Genomic DNA, 21,769 nt, shown 5'->3' with positions numbered 1-21,769 from the left:
CATCTGATCCTCGATGAAATCAGGGCTCTGTAACTGACTTCCGCGGGTGCCACATCATCCCCAACTTGAAAGGGAATTTTGCCCCAAAATTCACCAGTTGCGTCAGGTTTAGGTTGGTCAGTTGGGAATAAGTGAGGGTACTTGAGCTTCATCTGATTCTCGCGTTCCCACGTGAACTCCGGTCCATGCTTTGAGTTCCAACGAACTCTCACAATTGGTATTCGACTGTGCTTAGGAACCTTGACTTCCCGGTCCATAATTTCGATTGGTTCCTCAACAAACTGCAACTTGTCTTCAATTTTCAGCTCTTGAAACGGTACTACAAGTGTTTCATAAGACAGACACTTCTTGAATTGCGACACATGGAACACATCGTGAACGTTACCCAGCTCAGCAGGTAACTCGAGCTTGTACGCCACTTTACCAATCCGTTCTAAAACTTTGAATGGCCCAACATAGCGTGGATTAAGCTTTCCGCGCTTCCCAAAGCGCACCACACCCTTCCAGGGTGAAACTTTTAGCATAACACGATCGCCTACAGCGAATTCCAAGGGTTTCCTATGCTTGTCAGCGTAGCTTTTCTAACGGCCGCGCGCCGCCGCCATACGGTTTCTGATCTGGACAATCTTTTCCAAAGTTTCAAGAACAAGTTCCGGGCCTGTGACTTGGCTGTCACCCACCTCAGCCCAACAAAGAGGGGAACGACATTTCCGGCCGTACAACGCTTCAAATGGAGCTGCCTGGATGCTAGTGTGGTAACTGTTGTTGTAGGAGAACTCGATCAGCGGCAAATGTTTCTCCCAGCCCTTACCAAAATCAATCACACATGCTCGCAGCATGTCTTCAAGTGTCTGGATGGTTCGCTCACTTTGACCATCCGTTTGTGGGTGATAAGCAATACTCATGTCGAGGCGTGAGCCAAACGATTTATGCATCGACTGCCATAAATCAAATATGAAATGCGGATCACGATAAGAGATAATAGAGGTTGGCACCCCGCGCCTAGAAACCACCTCCTTCAGATAAACAGCAGCGAGTTGTGAGAACTTTTCCGTTTCCTTGATCGCTAGAAAATGTGCTGACTTTGTGAGACGGTCAACGATTACCCAAATGGTATCGTTTCCGTTTTGAGTTCTTGGCAAACCAGTGACAAAATCCATAGCAATTTGTTCCCATTTCCACATGGGTATTTCTAGTTGTTGAAGCATGTAACGCCCTGTATTTTCATACTCTCTATATTTGGAAACCCTTGCTTGAAATTCTATCTTTGGAAATTTTTGTGTTCTTATAATCGTCGTTTCGATGTAATCTTTGTAGAATCCGAGACGTAAATCACAACGAAATTCACGTTTGAACGATATATTATCCTAGACTCTCGATTCGTTGTTACGCTCTAAGCTCGTTAAGCTAATTGGAACTATTAAAATAATGAGATTCGGATCCAAATTCTCGCAACTCGAAAAGCTTTGTGAAACGAATAAACGTTTAAAGATTTAATCCTTATAAATATGGTTAGTTATAAATTGTTTAGTTAATTAAATTAATTAATTTTACAATGTAAAAGGTTTATTTTTAAAATAATCTAGTTAGACTCGTTAGATTTTAAAGTTAGTAAACTAACCTAGTTAGTTTGTTTCATAAAGTTAGTTTTCTTACTAAACAAAATAACACAACACTAGTTTTAATTAAAGCCTAGGGGTTATTTGAGTAATTAATCGAAACTTTAAACTACAGGGACTATTTATGTATTTCCTGAAAGTTTCATGTGTTGAAACAAAAAGAATTTAATTCAAAAAAAATAAATGCAGACCCGAAGGATCGAACCCGGGTCGCTTATCTCACAAACACACGCGCAGACCACTCCACCGCTGCACTCATATTGTTTACAATCAGCACCATTAATCCTTTAAACACTCGCCCAAACAAGCCCACCAGCGCGCATAAACGGATCAGCCCCTTTACCAGCTCGTTTTGAGCGCGATTTTGTGATCTTTTTGAGTTTTAAACTCACTTATAACATTAATTACACAACTACAACCTAACTCAAACCTTCTCCTATAAATACCAAGCTAATCCAAGCTCAAATCACTTTACAAACTCATCCAAATCACTCTCAAATCATCCAAAAACGCAGCTGCAAATTGATGTTCGAGCAGATTCATCCAACTTCACAAAAGTGAGCATATCTCACTCGTTTCTTGTCTGTTTTTGCTCAATCTTTTTCCTATGTGCTTGGTTTGACCTTAGCTTCGATTCCATGGGTTTTTCACAGTAAATAAGTCCCTGGAACTCCGGCAAAAAGGCTCCAAAGTCCACTGATTGTTGTTGTTTCCATGAAATCTTTGTTAAACTAACCAAACTTGGTTAGTTGGGCTTAAAAAAAGGTTGAGACACTTAAAATCAGAGGATTAAACCTCATAAACTTTCTGTTTTAGTTAGGGTTCTACCCACAAGAAGTGTTCAAGCTTGAAGCTTGGTAAAAGTGTGATGGTTAGTCTAGCTTGGGCTATCTTTCATGAATATCCACTCACTTCTTTATGTTTTCTCATAGAATAGTTGTTCATTTCATTTCTTATGTAAGTTCAAGACCCTCCTTGAATGTTTTTACATCAAGTGTAATGGTGAACATTGGAGGTACCTAAATGGGAGCTTGTTCTTTCTACCTCATGTATGATTTCTATGACACTTTGTGGTGCCTAAATGAAGACCTTAGTCTTCTACCTCAAGCTTGACATATATGATATACTATAACCTAAGTAATACTTATATAATATTCAAACAAACCGAACCCTTGATGATGAACAAGTGGTCATTGTCAAGTTAGTAAGTATACCATCTAAACATCATTTGTAATGGATGATTATTTTCCTATGTTTATTTTATCATGCTATTTAAACTCCAAATCCCTAGAACCATATGTAAACACTTCTTAAACTCCAAATCGAACGCATTCAACTTTCTAGTCTCAACAACTTCGTCACTTTGGATAATTGGAAAGCATATGCAATTTTGTGAGTATACTCGAACCCATTTTACCTTTAAACACTCTTGGGTGCAACATGTATTCTATGTAAAAACACAAAAACACTTGAAACTCTTTGAATCACACTCTATCCATTGAAACATGTTAATCTCCCGCTAGACTATTGGGAGTGAAACTTGAACAATTTGATGCTTGTTAATCTCGTATGCTACGTAAACTATTTGTGTTGATATATGCTCACTTTGCTAGCCCACCTTAACAATTATAGCGCTATAAGATTAACGCACCGCCCGTTAGACTTGGGGTATTGTTATGTTAAACATGTTACCTCCCGCTACTCTATTGGGATTAGACTATTTTAACGCGTTGTATACTTGGGTTTGAACATTTTGTTACACAATCTCAGCGTACTAGTAACTTGCATATTGTTGTTCATGTTGGATACGAGCACGTTAAACAATTTTATTCTATGTTATACTATGTATCAAACTTGTATACTCGCCAACTTTTGTTGATATATTTTAATACATGTTGCAGGATGATAGACAAGATGATGCTAAGTGAAGAAACAAGATTTAAGTGGACTTAGAAACACACCTAGATTAAATTATTTTGTTGTTGCATATTCGAAACAATGTTGTTTACGTTGAATTCTTGTATTATACCTTAGCAATTTATGAAATCCAATTTAATTTATATTGTCACATAGTGTTATGATGTTTTGAGCAATTTGTTCGTCTCATCCCGATGTTTCCGCCATCGGTTGGGGTGTGACAGATTGGTATCAGAGCCATAACTATAGGGAATTAGGAAAAGTAGGAATGTTTTTTCCTAGTCTATAGTTTTAGAGCCTTATTCTTATGTTTTGCTTGAAACTACATGCATGCCACTTTAGGTGTTTCTTACTTATTCCCTTTGAGCGTTTTAAACGTATATGTCGTTTTATCCTTGTGTACCATACTTGACATGCTATTCCTATGTGTTAATACTTGTTTTATTATGTGTTAATATTTGTTTTTATATTTCATTTTTATGTGCCATTCTCGTCAAGTTTATACTTGTTTATATATTCTTCAACATACTCTTTTCCTCATACATTTTACTCGACTATTCTAAATCCGCAAACACTCATATTATACAAACGAGACAACTTCACGAACGTGAAACCTACAATTTGGTGAACGACTCTCAATCTACCTATTCTTTTTACATGTGATTCGTCATCAAGTTAGGAGTGAAGTCCTCACCTTGATGAAGAATTTTAATTTCAAATTCTAGTGGACCCTCGTCAACATGGCGAAATCACATTTTGACCCGACGAGTACCAACCACACTTAGGGCACGAAATCGTCAAGTTAGGGGTGAAACCCGCATCTTGTCGACTAGTCCCACTCCTTGATTTTCATAAATTCTGCCAAGTCTCGAATTTTCGATTGAATTGGAACATGTAGTAACCGGAAGGGTGGATACCGTTAACCGACGTGTCGGTGAGAGTACACCACCTATTAGGGCAAAGCATGCTTCCAAAATTCAAAAGAACTTTTCGACCACTTTGGTTAGTCAAAGTTCCGTGTTGGAACCATCCAAGTTTTAATCGAATTTACATTTTACCATTCTTAACTTTATTTGTTGTAATCCTCTCTTTTCAAATTCAAGTTATTTTTGAGATTTCACCTTTTGTGCATACATCATACTATTACTTTTCATATAACTACACATTATTAATCTCACGTAATTTTATTTACACATTTGCAACAACAAATGGAGACATGTCACCAACATAGGAGTGATTCCCTTACCTTAACGATTAACTCTGATTCTTTTCCTCATCTTACAACGATCTCACCAACGTGTTGGGGGTGATTCCCTTACCTAGGTGATCGTTACCTAAACTTTCTTTAGTAGACTATATTATATAAACATGATTATGTTTATATCTAAATCGTTTATCATTAGTCAAATCTCTAATTATTTTAAAATGCATTGGTTATATAAACAACTTTTTTACACTTCAATCTATTTTCATATAGCTCACACACACAAAATTCTTAACTTTTACCATGAACGCTTATTCCTCGATTTTCAAAATTTCACGAAATGCTACTTATCAACTTAGCAGGTCTAATAAATCCATTGCCCACGAAATTTCGTATTCCACGTAATTACTAAAACACACTCATCTCGCATCACTATACTAAAGATTGCATTTTTTTAATCAAACCAATTTATCATTCAAAATATTACAAATATTATTCTATCGTTTACCAAAACTCTTTTCAAAATCACCAAAATATTTTATTAAGAACACCTTTCAGGATCACTAAGCTCAAATACCAAATTTCTTTTCTAAGGAGCAACATTTTCACAAGAACCTATAAACTTCGAATTTCTTCATTAATGAAAAGTTATTTAAAACAAGGTAATCTTAGTTACTTCTAGAGCCTTTTCAACCATTATTCAATACATTAATTGAGTTTAAAACACGTGGGCAAGGAAACTTCGTAGGAACCAACAAATTTTTAACTATATCAATTCTTTTAAAACCATAGTAGCATTTCCATTCTTTTACAAAGTACAACTCACATAATCAACAGATGTTTTATACTCTCTTTACATCCACAAACTAGATTCTATATTTCATGTTAACTCAATCTATTTTGATTTAATTAAACTTCACGTTTTGCTCAAACAACTATACATGCATACCATCTTATGTGTTTTAGCTTACACCTCACAACAATTTCACATATACTACTCATTTTTTTTTTCTTTTTATACTCAAAATTTCTTGATCTGTTACGTACTTAAATTCGTATATTTCAATTAATGTCATATACAAAATCCTTTATTTATTACACTCATATTCGTATTTATACATCTTATGTCTACACTTATATTTATACTTACACATTGATGTTTATTTCCATGTCCACATTCATACATTTTACATTATATACTCATGCTCACGAATTTTACATTTACATTATACTTATATCCAAGTTTATATTCATATTAATACAATTATACTGACACTCACGTTTATCCATTTACGTTTACACTAAATATCATATTCGTGTTTACACTCCCATACATACTTAAACATTTTATTCATACTTAAACATTCATGTTTTAAACTTATATATCCATGCTCATACTCGTACATTTATACTCGTACTCATCACAATACATTTTATACTCATATTTATACGATTTATGTTATACTCGTACTCATATATATATATACTCTCGTTTATACGATTTATGGTTATACTCACATCCATTCATTCATGCTCAAATTTGTACTCCCATTTATACTCTCTTTTCATACACGTTATGCTTGTGCTCATACTCTTGTCATGCATTTTGTGTTTATGCTCACATGCGTATTCATAATTAAACTTATACTATGCTCCTGCTTTCTTCATACTCAAAATTTATACTCTCGCATCTATACGCGAGCGAAACCCGAGGGATTCGCTTACGTTGGTCTTAAACTATTTGGAGCGCAAACATGCTTATATGCTACATTTCTATACACACGCGATCTTATTTTCAAAATTTATGTATACCTTAATTCATACGCAACTAGTACAAGCTATGTGGATCATGCGACGATCAATATAATCACGGGTGCACACGAGATTATGATGATAGGCGTATGAGAACCATAGAGTGTACTACTGCGTATGGTAAAAAACGGATGTAACATGGTCGAAACATGGTGGATACGCCGCTGGTACATCCTATATATAAGTGTTTCCACCATATTACTAAACTTTCGCAGAACGTGCCATGAGTAATTTAGTGCTTTGCAAACCTTTGGACCTAAATCAAACTTTAAACAACTCACAAGCGCATTATATCCGATTATCCACGACGAGACTTCATTCTTAACGCGCTACTTTCATCTATCCAATACTTATGCCATTCTTATACTTGCATTCTTTAAGAGTCAATCGTTCACTTCTATACTCATATTATTCTCCATTATCCTTTTCGTTATTACGAACCCCGTTCCCAATCAAGCCTGTTTCAACGTTTAAATCCTAACTTATCTACTTGCCTTTAAAACCATCTTCCTATTCTTTACTCTTGTGTAAACATACTTAGTAAACCGATATCATTCTATTTAAAGTACCCAAACTTCTCGTTCCTCTTAATGAACATTTTTTTCAAATATGTGATTTCATGTAATCCTTAAAACTTTCTATGCAAACTACCCCACTTTCATCAAATACAAACCGTTAAGATTCAAAGATCTCCTTCGGGAATACAATACGCTTTTTAATCAACTCCAAATTTTGTTATTCAAAAACTTATTTAACTTGTTTTACCTATACACGTTTCACTCACGCTTATGCCCCAAAACCATTTTAGCCAAACAAATTCTCCCACAAACCTATTTTGTTGTTCTCCAAAATTCCTCACTTTTCAAACATTTCAAAAACTCCAAGTCTCATTTTTTCGCCTTTTCCAAAAACGCTTTCAAGGCTTCCTCTAAAATAAATTTCGGGACGAAATTTCCTAAAGGATGGGAGACTGTAACGCCCTGCATTTTCATACTTTCTATATTTGGAAACCCTTGCTTGAAATTCTATCTTTGGAAATTTTTGTGTTCTTATAATCGTCGTTTCGATATAATCTTTGTTGAATCCGAGACTTAAATCACAACGAAATTCACGTTTGAACGATATATTGTCCTAGACTCTCGATTCGTTGTTACGCTCTAAGCTCGTTAAGCTAATTGAAACTATTAAAATAATGAGATTCGGATCCAAATTCTCGCAACTCGAAAAGCTTTGTGAAACGAACAAACGTTTAAAGATTTTATCCTTATAAATATGGTTATTTATAAATTGTTTAGTAAATTAAATTAATTAATTTTACAAATTAAAAGGTTTATTTTTATAGTAATCTAGTTAGACTCGTTAGATTTTAAAGTTAGTAAACTAACCTACTTAGTTTGTTTCATAAAGTTAGTTTTCTTACTAAACAAAATAACACAACACTAGTTTTAGTTAAAGCCTAGGGGTTAATTTGAGTAATTAACCGAAACTTTAAACTACAGGGACTATTTATGTATTTCCTGAAAGTTTCATGTGTTGAAACAAAAAGAATTTAATTCAAAAAAAAAAAAAATAAATAAATGCAGACCCTTAGGATCGAACCCGAGTCGCTTATCTCACAAACACACGCGCAGACCACTACACCGCTGCCCTCACATTGTTTACAATCAGCACCATTAATCCTTTAAACACTCGCCCAGACAAGCCCACCCGCGCGCAAAAAGGGATCAGCCCCTTTACCAGCTCGTTTTGAGCACGATTTTGTGATCTTTTTGAGTTTTAAACTCACTTATAACATTAATTACACAACTACAACCTAACCCAAACCTTCTCCTATAAATACCATGCTAATCCAAGCTCAAATCACTTTACAAACTCATCCAAATCACTCTCAAATCATCCAAAAAACGCAGCTGCAAATTGATGTTCGAGCAGATTCATCCTATTTCACAAAAGTGAGCATATCTCACTCGTTTCTTGTCTGTTTTTGCTTATTCTTTTTCCTATGTGCTTGGTTTGACCTTAGCTTCGATTCCATGGGTTTTTCACAGTAAATAAGTCCCTGGAACTCTAGCAAAAAGGCTCCAAAGTCCACTGATTGTTGTTGTTTTCATGAATTCTTTGTTAAACTTAACCAAACTTGAGTTTTCTCATCTCAAACCTATGTCCTAATGCTCATAATCAAATGAATGGTTAGTTGGGCTTAAAAACAAGGTTGAGACACTTAAAATCAGAGGATTAAACCTCATAAACTTTCTGTTTTACTTAGGGTTCTACCCACAAGAAGTGTTAAAGCTTGAAGCTTGGTAAAAGTGTGATGGTTAGACTAGCTTGGGCTATCTTTCATGAATATCCACGCCCTTCTTGATGGTTTCTCATAGAATAGTTGTTCATTTCATTTCTTATGTAAGTTCAAGACCCTCCTTGAATGTTTTTACATCAAGTGTAGTGGTGAACATTGGAGGTACCTAAATGGGAGCTTGGTCTTCCTACCTCATGTATGATTTCTATGACACTTTGAGGTGCCTATATGAAGACCTTAGTCTTCTACCTCATGCTTGACATATATGATGTACTATAACCTAATTATACTTATATAGTATTCAAACAAACCGAACCCTTGATGATGAACAAGTGGTCATTGTCAAGTTAGTAAGTATACCATCTAAACATCATATGTAATGGATGGTTATTTTCCTATGTTTATTATTTCATGCTATTTAAACTCCAAATCCCTAGAACCATATGTAAACACCTCTTAAACTCCAAATCGAACGCATTCAACTTTCTAGTCTCAACAACTTCGTCACTTTGGATAATTGGAAAGCATATGCAATTTTGTGAGTATACTCGAACCCATTTTACTTTTAAACTCTTTTGGGTGCAACGTGTATTCTATGTAAAAACACAAAAACACTTGAAACTATTTGAATCACACTCTATCCATTGAAACATGTTAATCTCCCGCTAGACTATTGGGAGTGAAACTTGAACAATTTGATGCTTGTTAATCTCGTATGCTACGTAAACTATTTGTGTTGATATATGCTCATTAACTTTGCTAGCCCACCTTAACAATTATAGCGCTATAGGATTAACGCACCGCCTGTTAGACTTGGGGTATTGTTAAGTTAAACATGTTACCTCCCGTTACTCTATTGGGATTAGACTATTTTAACGCGTTGTATACTTGGGTTTCAACATATTGTTACACAATCTAAGCGTACTAGTAACTTGCATATTGTTGGTGCACCGAATGTCTGTTAACTACGTCTATATCGAGTCTTAGGTCTAGATAGGTTGTATGGAGTCGAAAAACAGGTTTTGTAAAGTTAGAAGTTAATTTCGCCCCAAATGACATCTGTGTCATTTGGAGCGAAATCAGTTAGTCTTGTAATTTCGCTCCAGTGTACACATTAGAGGTAATTTCGCTCATAGGGTCAGCTAGGGCGTTTCACTCATATGGTTACCTGGTGATTTCGCTTATTAGGTCACATGGTGATTTCACTCATGCAGTTTGGAGCGAAATCAGCCAGCTTATAAATACCTCATGTGTGATCTTCATTTGTAACGTTGGAGCGAGATTAGGTCATGTGCTAGGTGACAAAACTCTGTCAAAATCAATTCAGAAAACATTAATAGAAAAGGAATTAAAGAGGAAAAGCTGTTGTTACTTTGTATACACTGATTCCGCCTTTGTACGCAAAGATAAACTGCCTTAACTGACTATTTAGGGTCATACAACGGTCCAACACATATTGTTGTTCATGTTGAATACGAGCACGTTAAACAATTTTATTCTATGTTATACTATGTATCAAACTTGTATACTCGCCAACTTTTATTGATATATTTTAATACATGTTGCAGGATGATAGACAAGATGATGCTAAGTGAAGAAACAAGATTTAAGTGGACTTAGAAACACACCTAGATTAAATTATTTTGTTGTTGCATATTCGAAACAATGTTGTTTACGTTGAATTCTTGTATTATACCTTAGCAATTTATGAAATCCAATTTAATTTATATTGTCACATAGTGTTATGATGTTTTGAGCAATTTGTTCATCTCATCCCGATGTTTCCACCATCGGTTGTGGTGTGACAAAGCAGCCCTGAGGGTTTCTGATACTCTACCTGGACTTTCACACAAGTCAAACACTTGCTCACATACGTCGCGATGTTAGCCTTCATCTTCGGCCACCAATACAAAACCTTGAGGTCCTGATACATCTTATCAAAACCCGGATGAACGGAGTATCAAGATTTGTGCGCTTCGTCCATCACAAGATTTCTAAGGTTACCAAAAAACGGAATCCATATCCGTTCGATAAAATAATAAATGCCATCAGATCTCTTCTTAAGTCGTTTCTCCATGCCTCGTAAATACTCAGCTTCAATGTTTTCTTCCTTCAATGCTTTAGTCTGAGTCGAACGGATCTGATCAGGAAGGTTTGAATGAATGGTGCGCTGTAAGGCTCGCACACGCTTAGGTTTCGTTTCCTTTCTACTAAGGGCATTAGCTACCACGTTAGCTTTACGCGGGTGATACTTGATTGCGCAGTCGTAGTCGTTCAAGAGTTCTTGTAACACCTCCTAAAATCATGTCCAATGATGTATTAACACGTGTAATAAACCCTAATGAAGTCAAAGGTTGAATTTAAGGGACTAATTTTTCGAAAAATCAAAAACTTTAATTATGAAAGGACTGGAAGTGTTAGCATACCTAAAATAAATTTCTAGATAACCTATCACGATGATTATATTCACAAATTAGCCACTTTTCGATTAAGTGTAGCCGTTTGCGTAATTAGTTGAAAGTTTGCGCAATAAAGGGTTAAAAGCGTCAACATGTTAATTCTTACCTCTGAGTGACCTTTCAACAAACCGGGAGCTTCATGATATTCGATTATACTCTCGGGAATGCCAATTATTGGCCGTCTAAGGTTTTTATGCCTATAAGTAAAGCTACGCGCAACTTTGCAAATTCAAAGGGCTAAAAGTGTCAATATGTTTAATTATACCTCTGAATGACCTTTTAGCGAACCCAACGCATCGTGATGTTTAATAATACTTTCAAGAATACCTAATATGGATTTGATGAGGCTTCAATGCTATTAAATGATGAGATGCGCAAGTTTGCGCAATAGAGGGACCTAAAGCGTCAACTTTTGAATCTACGCCTTTTGGTGACCAATTAAGCGAGCGAGAGTGTAGTAATATTTAAGTATATTCTTGGGAATGCCCATTATGGGCCATGGAAGGCTTGGATGTCAGTAAACGACATTTCGTGCTACTTTGCGCAATTAAAGGACTATTTGCGTCAAACTGCTAAAGTATGCCGATTCGTATGGTAACGGACCGCCCGGAATATGATCATGAGTTAATCATTCCTATTTATCCTTTATATAGCTTAGATATAGGCTTAGAGATGTTTGGTGCGCAAAAATAAACTTTTAAGTCTTGCAGGGACTAAAAGTGTCAAAAAGTGCACAAGTTTGCATTTTCGCGCATATCTCACATTCTGAATATCTCCGGACACCCAAAACTTATGTAAGCACTAAAATATTTTATTTTAGTGTTTGGCTTGATAAAATTCCATTCGTCGCGTAATTTGGTTCGTTTTTCGCGTCCGTCCGTGTTTCGTCGTAATTAGCCGAACAACGTGACCGTACGACCAAACGAACCGACATCCAGCATGTTTTTGAGCATGTTTCATGTTCCCTATGCTTAGGCATCATTGTAGAGCCTTAAAAATGGTTTAACGGGCCTTAAATGAGTCAGAATGACATTAATCTGGTGCAGGGGCCAAATGTGACAAATACTTAAAGTTTGTGTATGTTGTACAGGCCCACCGTATACAGGACCTTACGGTCCGTATACTGATACCCAGCAACAGAAACTGAAAACCAGCCTTGGTTTTGCTCTTTGTCTCACATATTTGATACTAGGGGTTGGTTTTAGTGCACCCATGGTTTTCTAAAACAAGGGGCGCACTTGTAGGGCTGAGATTGAATCCCGTTTATCGAGGAACGATCCTAGCGGCTCTCAAAAACCTATATATACCCCCTTGATTAATGGCTCTCCTTGCTCATTCACTTCCAATCTTGCTTTCCTACTCAAATCTGAGGATCCTTATCTTGTGGAACCTCCTTTTGAGTTATCTTCTGTCCTTTGGACCCTTCGTAAGTGTTCCTTCATGCTTAGTTCTTTTGTTTGGCATTTATAGCCGAAAAGTCAAACGTTTTCGATAAACTCTTTGACTTTTAAATAGTTGAGTCATTGTTCACAACGAACATGGCTACGTGACCGTAATTAGGTAGGTGTTTAACCCTCAAAAGGGCACCTCCTAATTACCACGTTTACTTAGTTAAATTGTCGGGTCAAATAAAAGTCAAACGGGTTAGTTTTAAATGAAATTCATAACTATTGATATAAAAGCTATAAAATCAGTTTTCTCACTTTAATAACTTGGTAAATATTAGTTGAACATGCCTAAGCATGATTCAACCCAACAATTCTAAGTATAGGCTCGGTTCGGAACCGAAAGTCGCAAAAGTTGACTTTTGCTTTGACTTTCAGTTCTGACCCGATTTAGTTTAGTTTAGATATGCTTTAGGATTTAATTAGGACTATATTATAGGTTAGTATAACCCTCCGAGGTTATACAACTTGGTTCCAAAGAAATCCTAGTTCTTGCATGTTTCCGTTATATGCTTAAATGTTGACCATTATGCCCTTTTGACCCTAAAACAAGAATTTTGGAAAATGTGAGAGGACAATAATCTTTATTACTGATTTATAAACATGTCCCTAAAATTTGGCATCAGTTTGAGCTCTAGATTAGGAGTTATGCTCATTAGCGTAAATGAAAAGCTTTTTATTAATTAAACGACATAATTAGCATAAAGCCTATCTAAACCCAATTTTTGATTCCAAACTTTTTACCCACTGATATAGAATAATATTTTGGGATTTTTGGAGATTTTTATTTATTTTAGGCTGAGCATAACATAGGGTTCTAAGCTTAATTCGGTAGTTGTCGGTTTTGCCATTTTGGGCTATAAAATGAGTTTTACAAATCCTTTTGATATCAAACCTTTTTCTACTAATCTAATATGACAAATAGAATATTTTAATCCTTCTGGAATAATAAAAATATCAGCTTTTCTTATAAAACCCCGAAATCGCTTAAAACCGTCTTTTTACGCGTTTTAAACGCATAGTATGTATTAAAACCATTATATATATAAGACTTAATACCTACTGATATTTTAAGTAAAATTTATATATTTTAACAGTAAAGAAAAGTTTTAAAATCAGATTCTCTAATTTTGACCTTTTAAGCTTATGTGAAACTACCAAGATGCCCCTACGACGCATAGTTAGGTTATAAATAGTAAATTTCACCTATATGCTATACCCTACTGTTATAACTTATTAAATTAAGTATTTTTACAAATTATATCAGACCTGAAACTCAGATTTATAATTAAACTCTTTTATAACCTTTTAAATGACAAAAATTCCCCTCCGGGACATAATTTGGTTTTAAATTCCTTTTGGGCATAATGGAAGATATCCTACTGATATCACAACATATTTAAGGCATATTAACTTAGGAAACTTGTTCATGAATCTTTTGGTTACCCGTTACGCACTTTTCGCGTTCGGGTCGGCTTATGTAACTAGTTTGCATAAATTAGCCGAAACGGGTCAAACCTTATCATTTTTATCTCAAAATCCAGAATGTGTTTAGTTTACCCTCATTACACAAGTATACAAGCTTGTCGGGTCTAAACTACATTCAAATCCAGTTCTCGCTTAATCGTGTGTTTTGAACCGTATCCTCCCTTAAAACTAACCGGTCTAAGCATAGGCTTAATTAAGACCCGTTAGGAATCTAATAGGTTATTAAAAACCTTCGTTCCAGATTTAGGAGCCCAGTAAAAGCTATCTGTACTTGCTTGGTGGTATACGGCTAGGATAAATTGTATAAATTTGCTCAGGTAAATACTCTTAACTTATTTTCCCTATACGGGCTTGGGATACGGTATTATAATAATATCGCTTGGTCGGGTATGTAGTCATTTAAATCGTATTATGATTGATGTATTTACATAACCCGTTTTATTCTGTATTATTTGGTGTATGGCCTTTGGGGGTTAAATAACCATGTCCCGGATATCCTTGGCATCATTCATAGAAATGGCCACGACCTAAGCACGGGGTGTAGGCGTACACCTGACAGATGCATGTGTAAAAACTGGTAGCCCACTTAAAGGAAATAACCTTGTGGGTATTATACCTGTGGCGTGTTAGTTAATCTAGACCGGCCCTACAAACTGGCTCTGACGGACGACAAATAAGTAAAACTGTATACAAGATTATTTTTAATAATTGTCCCAAGTTATAAAAGAATTTTTGTGCCATGTGCATCCAAATCAATTTTCTAAAACATTTTCAAAATGAGCAGTTAATTGTATTTACCAGTGTAAACTGACGTATTTTCCAAAAAGGCTAAGTGCAGGTACTAGACGAAATAGGCTGGCTACTCCTGGCATCGTTAATTAAGTCTCGCAAGCTCTAGATGCTAAAGTCTGTTGAACAAAGTTTCTTTTATCTTTCAATCCTCATGTGGATCCATTACATTCCGTTTATAATACTTTGATATTACTTTATATCGGATCGCAATAAAATTTTCTTTTGCTTCTGCTGTGCAATTAAATTGTGTTGTTTGACTATGATGATAACAAATACGTCACGAAACTCCCCACCGGGCCCACCGGTAATACGTGGAAATATCGGGGTGTGACAGTTCTACCCAGCGACGTTGTCGCATATTCAATTCCTTTTGATCCAAAATATGCTGAAGGCTCCTGTGATCGGTGTAGATGGTGCATTTGGTACCATAGAGATAATGCCTCCAGATTTTTAACGCGAAAACCACGGCTCCCAGCTCCAAGTCATGCGTTGTGTAATTCTTCTCGTGAACCTTCAATTTTCGAGAGGCAAAGGCTATCACTTTCTCGCGTTACATCAACACGCAACCGAGACCCAGAATGGAAGCATCGCAATATACCACGAAATCCTCGGTACCTTCAGGCAGGGAAAAAATTGGTGCACTACAGAGTTTCTGTTTCAAAAGTTGGAAAACATCCTCCTGCTTTGCTCCCCAAGAATATACCACACCTTTCTGTGTCAACGAGGTAAGAGGTTGAGCAATCTTCGAGAAATCCTTGATAAATCTTCGATAATACCCAGCGAGACCAAGAAATTGTCGCACCTCCGAATGATTCTTTGGTGCCGCCCAATTCCTGATAGCATCAATCTTAGCAGGATCCACGTGTATCCCTGATTCATTAACAATGTGTCCAAGGAAATGCACTTCTCGTATCCAGAAGTCACACTTAGAGAACTTCGCTTAGAGTTGCTCCTTCCTCAGAAGCTCCAAAATAAGACGCAAGTGTCGCTCGTGGTCCTCCTTGCTCTTAGAGTAGATCAAGATGTCATCAATAAACACAATAATGAATTCGTCAAGATACGGCTTGCACACACGATTCATATGGTCCATGAAGACTGCTGGCGCGTTCGTCAACCCGAATGGCATAACCGAAAACTCATAATGGTCGTACCGTGTTCTAAAAGCTGTTTTAGGGACATCCTCCTCTCGGACTCTTATCTGATGGTAGCCCGATCTTAAATCGATTTTCGAGTAGTAACTTGACCCTTACAACTGGTCAAACAAGTCGTCGATACGCGGTAACGGATAGCGGTTCTTGACTGTCACCTTGTTGAGTTCTCCATAATCTATACACATACGAAAGGACCCGTCATTCTTCTTCATAAAAAAAACTGGGGCTCCCCAAGGAGATGAACTGGGTCGGATAAAACCTCTATCCAACAGTTCTTGAAGTTGATTAGATAACCCTTGCAACTCTCCTGGTGCAAGACGATAAGGAGCACGGGCAATCGGAGCTGCTCCTGGCATAAGGTCAATCTGGAATTCCACCTGGCGATGTGGAGGTAAACCAGGTAACTCCTCAGGAAACACGTTAGAAAACTCATAAACTACTGGAAGGTCCTCAATCTTCTTCTCTTCAGGTTGCGAATCGGTAACAAGAGCTAGAATAGCAGGGTAGCCCTTTCGTAGACACTTCTGGGCTTTCATGGCTGAGATGATGCCGACCATGGCACCACTACGATGAGCTTGAACCGACAACGATTCCCCACTGTGGAGAGGGATACGCACGATTTTCTCTTTACAAAGAATTTCCGCTTGATGCTTAGACAACCAATCCATACCAACGACCACATCAAAACTTCCAAGGATGACGGGGAATAGGTCAATGTCGAACACTTGACCCATGAGATCAAGTTTACAACCAAAAATAACATGAGAAGCTTCAATCGATTTACCATCAGCTAATTCTATTACATGCTTATTTACAAGAGTTGTGGGAGTCAACCCTAACTGATGACTGAACCCCAAAGACACATAACTCCAATCGGCACCAGAGTCGAATAAAACAGAAGCAAAAAGATCGTTCACAGAAAACGTACCGGTCACAACGTTGCCATCATTGCGAGCTTCCCAAGCACCAATAGTAAATACTCTTCCACGCGCCCCATTCCCACCATTGTTCCTATTGTTGTTATTCCCAATATTGTTGTTGTTGCCAGCATTCTGGTTAAGCTGAGGGCAATCCCGCCTAAAGTGACCCTCGTCTCCACACTGAAAACAGCCCATACGATTTCCCTGATTCTGTTGAGGTTGTTGCCTCTCCTGTTGCTGCGGCTGCTTTGGAAGCCATACCCTACAATCTTTAGCCATATGACCCACCTTGTTGCACCTGTGACATACCCGGGTGCACGGCCTGCGATGGTGGAACATACACTTATTACACTTTGGTAGCTTTCCCGCGTAGGAACCCTGATTTGAATTGTTGCTCTGATTCTGATTCACAGAAGACGACTGGCTAAAACTGTGGTTGAGATTGTTGTCTGCCCTTTTCTGTGACTGATTCACGTTGGACACCTTGTCCACTTAATTCCACTTACGTTTGCTGTCAGTGGCAGGAGTAGTAGCCGTAGCAGTAGTGACAGTGGTAGAAACACGCGGTGGTAGTGAGCCACGCTCCACCTCCTGGTCTGTGATCTTGTGTGCTAAGCGGGTGACCTGAGCTAAATTGTTGAGAATTGTTGCAATAACGAAAAGCTTCACCTGTGGGGCCAATCCCTTGATGTATAGCTCGATTCTTTGGTGTGGGGGTCGTGATAAGTTCGGGCACATAATAGCTAACTCATGAGACCGTTTTGCGTATGCCTCAATCTCAGACCCCCACCATCTTCAGATCATAGTATTCATTCTCAAGTTTCTCAATCTCATCACGAGGACAATACTCCTCCCTCATCAACTCCTTAAAATCGTCCCAAGTAGTGGCATTCGCCATGTCGATACCCAACATCTGGACCTAGGCATTCCACCATGTCAAGGCACCATCCTGGAGTGTGCCTGAAGCATACTTCACTATGTCCCCGACATGACAATTACACATTGCAAACACTGATTTGGCTTTCTCAAACCAACGCAGGAGTCCCACAACCCCTTCAGTCCCACTGAATGTCTGTGGCTTACAATCCATGAATGTCTTGAAAGTGCAAGCAGGCGGATGGTTTTGATTTTGATGTGCTTGTTAACCTAATGGACGAAAGAAAATACAACACATGAGTAAGGGTTGTGTACGCGACACAAGAATAAAGAGTATTTGGCACATTTTGTACCAGCCTGATAAGCCGCTAGGGCTTCAGCCACACGGGTCTTGATGAGATCAGTCAATTCGGCTTGGGTCATCGAATGTGACCACGACCATGTCCTCATCCACTCATGATTCTATATAAGAAAAGGAAAGGTTAAGGGTCGAGATAAGGTAGGAGTCAAGCCTCACAATGACTTCTACAGACTACTGAGTTTACTTCAGACAACAAAGCGGAATCCCTTCCACGCTCGTTAGGCCTTACTAGGATTTACATGCACCCCACATTACTATTATGTGTGCACCCATAATAGAAATGCGATTTGCATGTTTATCTCAGCTCCTCCCAACTCAAGCTAAAAGGTTCCTCAAATTCTCACAACAAGACAGACCACCACAAACAAAAACCACAAAAATCTAACGGGATATCGCACTGTGACTCTATCAATCACATAACTCAGGTAAATACACATGAATTCAGTCTGAAATGCTAAGTGTGTGCAATCGCATGCAACATTGTACATAAGTGTATACTAGATATACTATGCAATAAGTAAACGAGAGACGAACCTTGCAATCTGAAGCTGAGTGTCATGGTCGCTTTCTGAACTGTTTGGTTATAGTCTGGTTTTATAAAAATGTTTTAAAACCTAGTTCACTATAACCAATGGCTCTGATACCAAACTGTTACACCCCCAAAGTACCACATGGGGTAACCCCACTAGGCGTGTGACGTACCAGGATCTAGCCACCAATCACATTGAACTAACCATAGGTGTTTAACAAAATTCCCATTCATTAAATAAAACATTCATAAAACATATTCCAAGTTAAATAGTGTCAGCGGAAGCAAATAGCAAAACACTGTTCAAAGGTTTCAAAAACCAAAGTATCTGAAGTCAGTAAACAAGTCTTGTAAACCCAAGCGACACGACCCATGACCACTCCAGCCATCCAGATAGCAAGTTCCCATCCAAAGTACCTAACGACCTGCAAGCATGCAACAAGTGTGTCACACCCCGATATTTCCACGTATTACCGGTGAGCCCGGTGGGGAGTATCGTGACGTAGTTGATATCATCATAGTTAAACAACACAATTTAAATGCACAGCGGAAGCAAAAGATAATTATATTACAACCGAATGAGAATATCAAAGTATTAAAAACGGTATGTAAAGGGATCCACAGGCGGATCAAAATAAAAGAAAACTGTTCAACAGACTTTAGGCATCTAGAACTTGCAAGATTCCCTATTGACGCCCTGAGCTCCCAGCCAATTACGTACAGTACCTGTCACTTAACCTTTTTGGAAAATATGTCAGTTTTCACTGGTAAATACAATTTAACTGACTCATTTTGAAAACGTGTAGAAAATTGATTTGAATGCACAAGGCACAAAATATTTTATAACTTGGGACAATTTTATTAATAAAAATCTTGTATCCGATTTACATGTTTGTCCAACATATAGGGCCGGTGATAATACAAGCCGGTCAAAATTAATAGACATACCACAAATATATTCTCACAAGAAGACACCCTTACGAGTGAGTATATGCTTTACATAAGCAACAGGAGGTGTTATGCGTACACCTTGTGCTTACGTTGTGGCCATTCACTTTTTAAATGAGCCAAGGATATCCAGGACACGGTTATTAACCCCCAATATTATTTGTTATCAAGCAATACAGATTAAAACGGGATTATGCAATTTAATCATCTCCGATTAAAAGGTTTCTACACCCAACCAAGCGGTATTTTTATAATACCGTATCCCAAGCCCGTAAAAGGGAAAATAAGTTAAAAGTATTTACCTGAGCTAGCAATGCAATTTATACTCAGCCGTATATCCTAATCAGCAAACACAAGTACCTTTACTGGGGCTCTTAATCTGGAACGAAGGTTTATAATAACCTATTAGATTCCTAACGGGTCTTATTTAAGCCTATGCTTAGACCGGTTAGTTTTAAAGGAGGATACGGTTCAAAACGCATGATTAAGCGCAGACCGGATTAGAATGTGATTTAGACCCGACAAGTACGAAGACTTGTATAATATGGGTAAACTAAACACATTCTGGATTTTAAGATAAAAATGATAAGGTTTGTCCCGTTTCGGCTAATTTATGCAAACTAGTTACATAAGCCGATCCGAGCGCGAAAAGTGCGTAACGGGTAACCAAAAGAGTCATGAATAAGTTTCCTAAGTTAATATGCCTTAAATATGTTGTGATATCAGTAGAATACCTTCCGTTATGCCCAAAACGAGTTTAAGACCATTTTATGCCCCGAAGGGGTATTTTGGTCATATTAAAGGTTATAAGAGAGTTTAAATAATAATCTTGTTTTGGTCAAAAATTACCGAAGCAATTAAGTGATCAAATTAGTTAAGTGAGGTAGTGTGCTGAAAAGTGTGTTGAAAATGTACTGATTATGTTGTTTGGAAAAACAGTGTTCAAGATACGGCTCAGGATATTGAGCTGTATCTGTGATCAAACAATGAGCAAAAAGTAAAGGGGTCGACACGAGATGTACGAGGAAAGCCCTTGATCAATCTAGATCGCCGGCATAAAACCTCGGGAGCTGACAATCGCAGCTGCCTAGTTCTTCTTATTACTTCAAACTTCAGGATACAGTGCAGGATATTGACCAGATCGCTAAGTGTTACAATGATTTGTGTGAGAGTGCAAGTTGCGAGAGAACAAGTGTGTAAGTGTAGTGAGTGTAGCTGTGATGTCCTATTCGATCCGGTATACCCACCTATTTATATTAACCAAATACAAACTGAAATTCCTACAAATATGGGATGCTTTCGAATATTCCATTGTTAACGTTGTAGACCGAGTAATGCGGCTTCAACGTCTTCACTTGAACGACTTGGACCGAGTCTCCTGGAGAAAGGGTCTTTGTGAACGCTGGGCACCTGCACGCGTACTCCTGCACACAACCCGTTAGTAATCCTGAGGATACCATTCAGGATATTATAGATATCCTGAATGAGCATCCCGGACATAAGCAGATATCATTCAATCAAGATATAACTCAAGATATTTCCCAGGATATGAGGAGCTCAGAATTTTACCCATAACAATTGTCCCCAAAAATGTTGCCGTTAAGGATCCTGAGTCCTAACGGTTACATTTTTCACAATAACCGAGGTAATTAAGAGATTGGACCTGATGTTACTGCTTGTAACCGTGCAGCCTATTTCTACTCATTACTCCCCTATATCTTCTCATGTTTACCCCATTTAATCTTTATCAAGAAGAAAAAAGGTAAAACTCTTCTCTCTCTCTCTTCTTATTTCTTTCCTCTACACTATTCCGGCGAAGATATGGCGAGACAGACAAGATCAAGCTCCGATGACTCCGCTCCTTCGTTCATTCACCAAAATATTCTCCAAGATCTGGAGAAGGAAATATGCACCTTCGACAGCGCACATCTGTCAGCCCTTAAAACCTC

This window comes from Helianthus annuus, chromosome 4, assembly GCF_002127325.2.
Source record: "Helianthus annuus cultivar XRQ/B chromosome 4, HanXRQr2.0-SUNRISE, whole genome shotgun sequence".
Classification (NCBI taxonomy): Eukaryota; Viridiplantae; Streptophyta; class Magnoliopsida; order Asterales; family Asteraceae; genus Helianthus; species Helianthus annuus.
The sequence above is the reverse complement of the archived record's forward strand: the minus strand, read 5'-3'. Positions refer to the sequence as shown.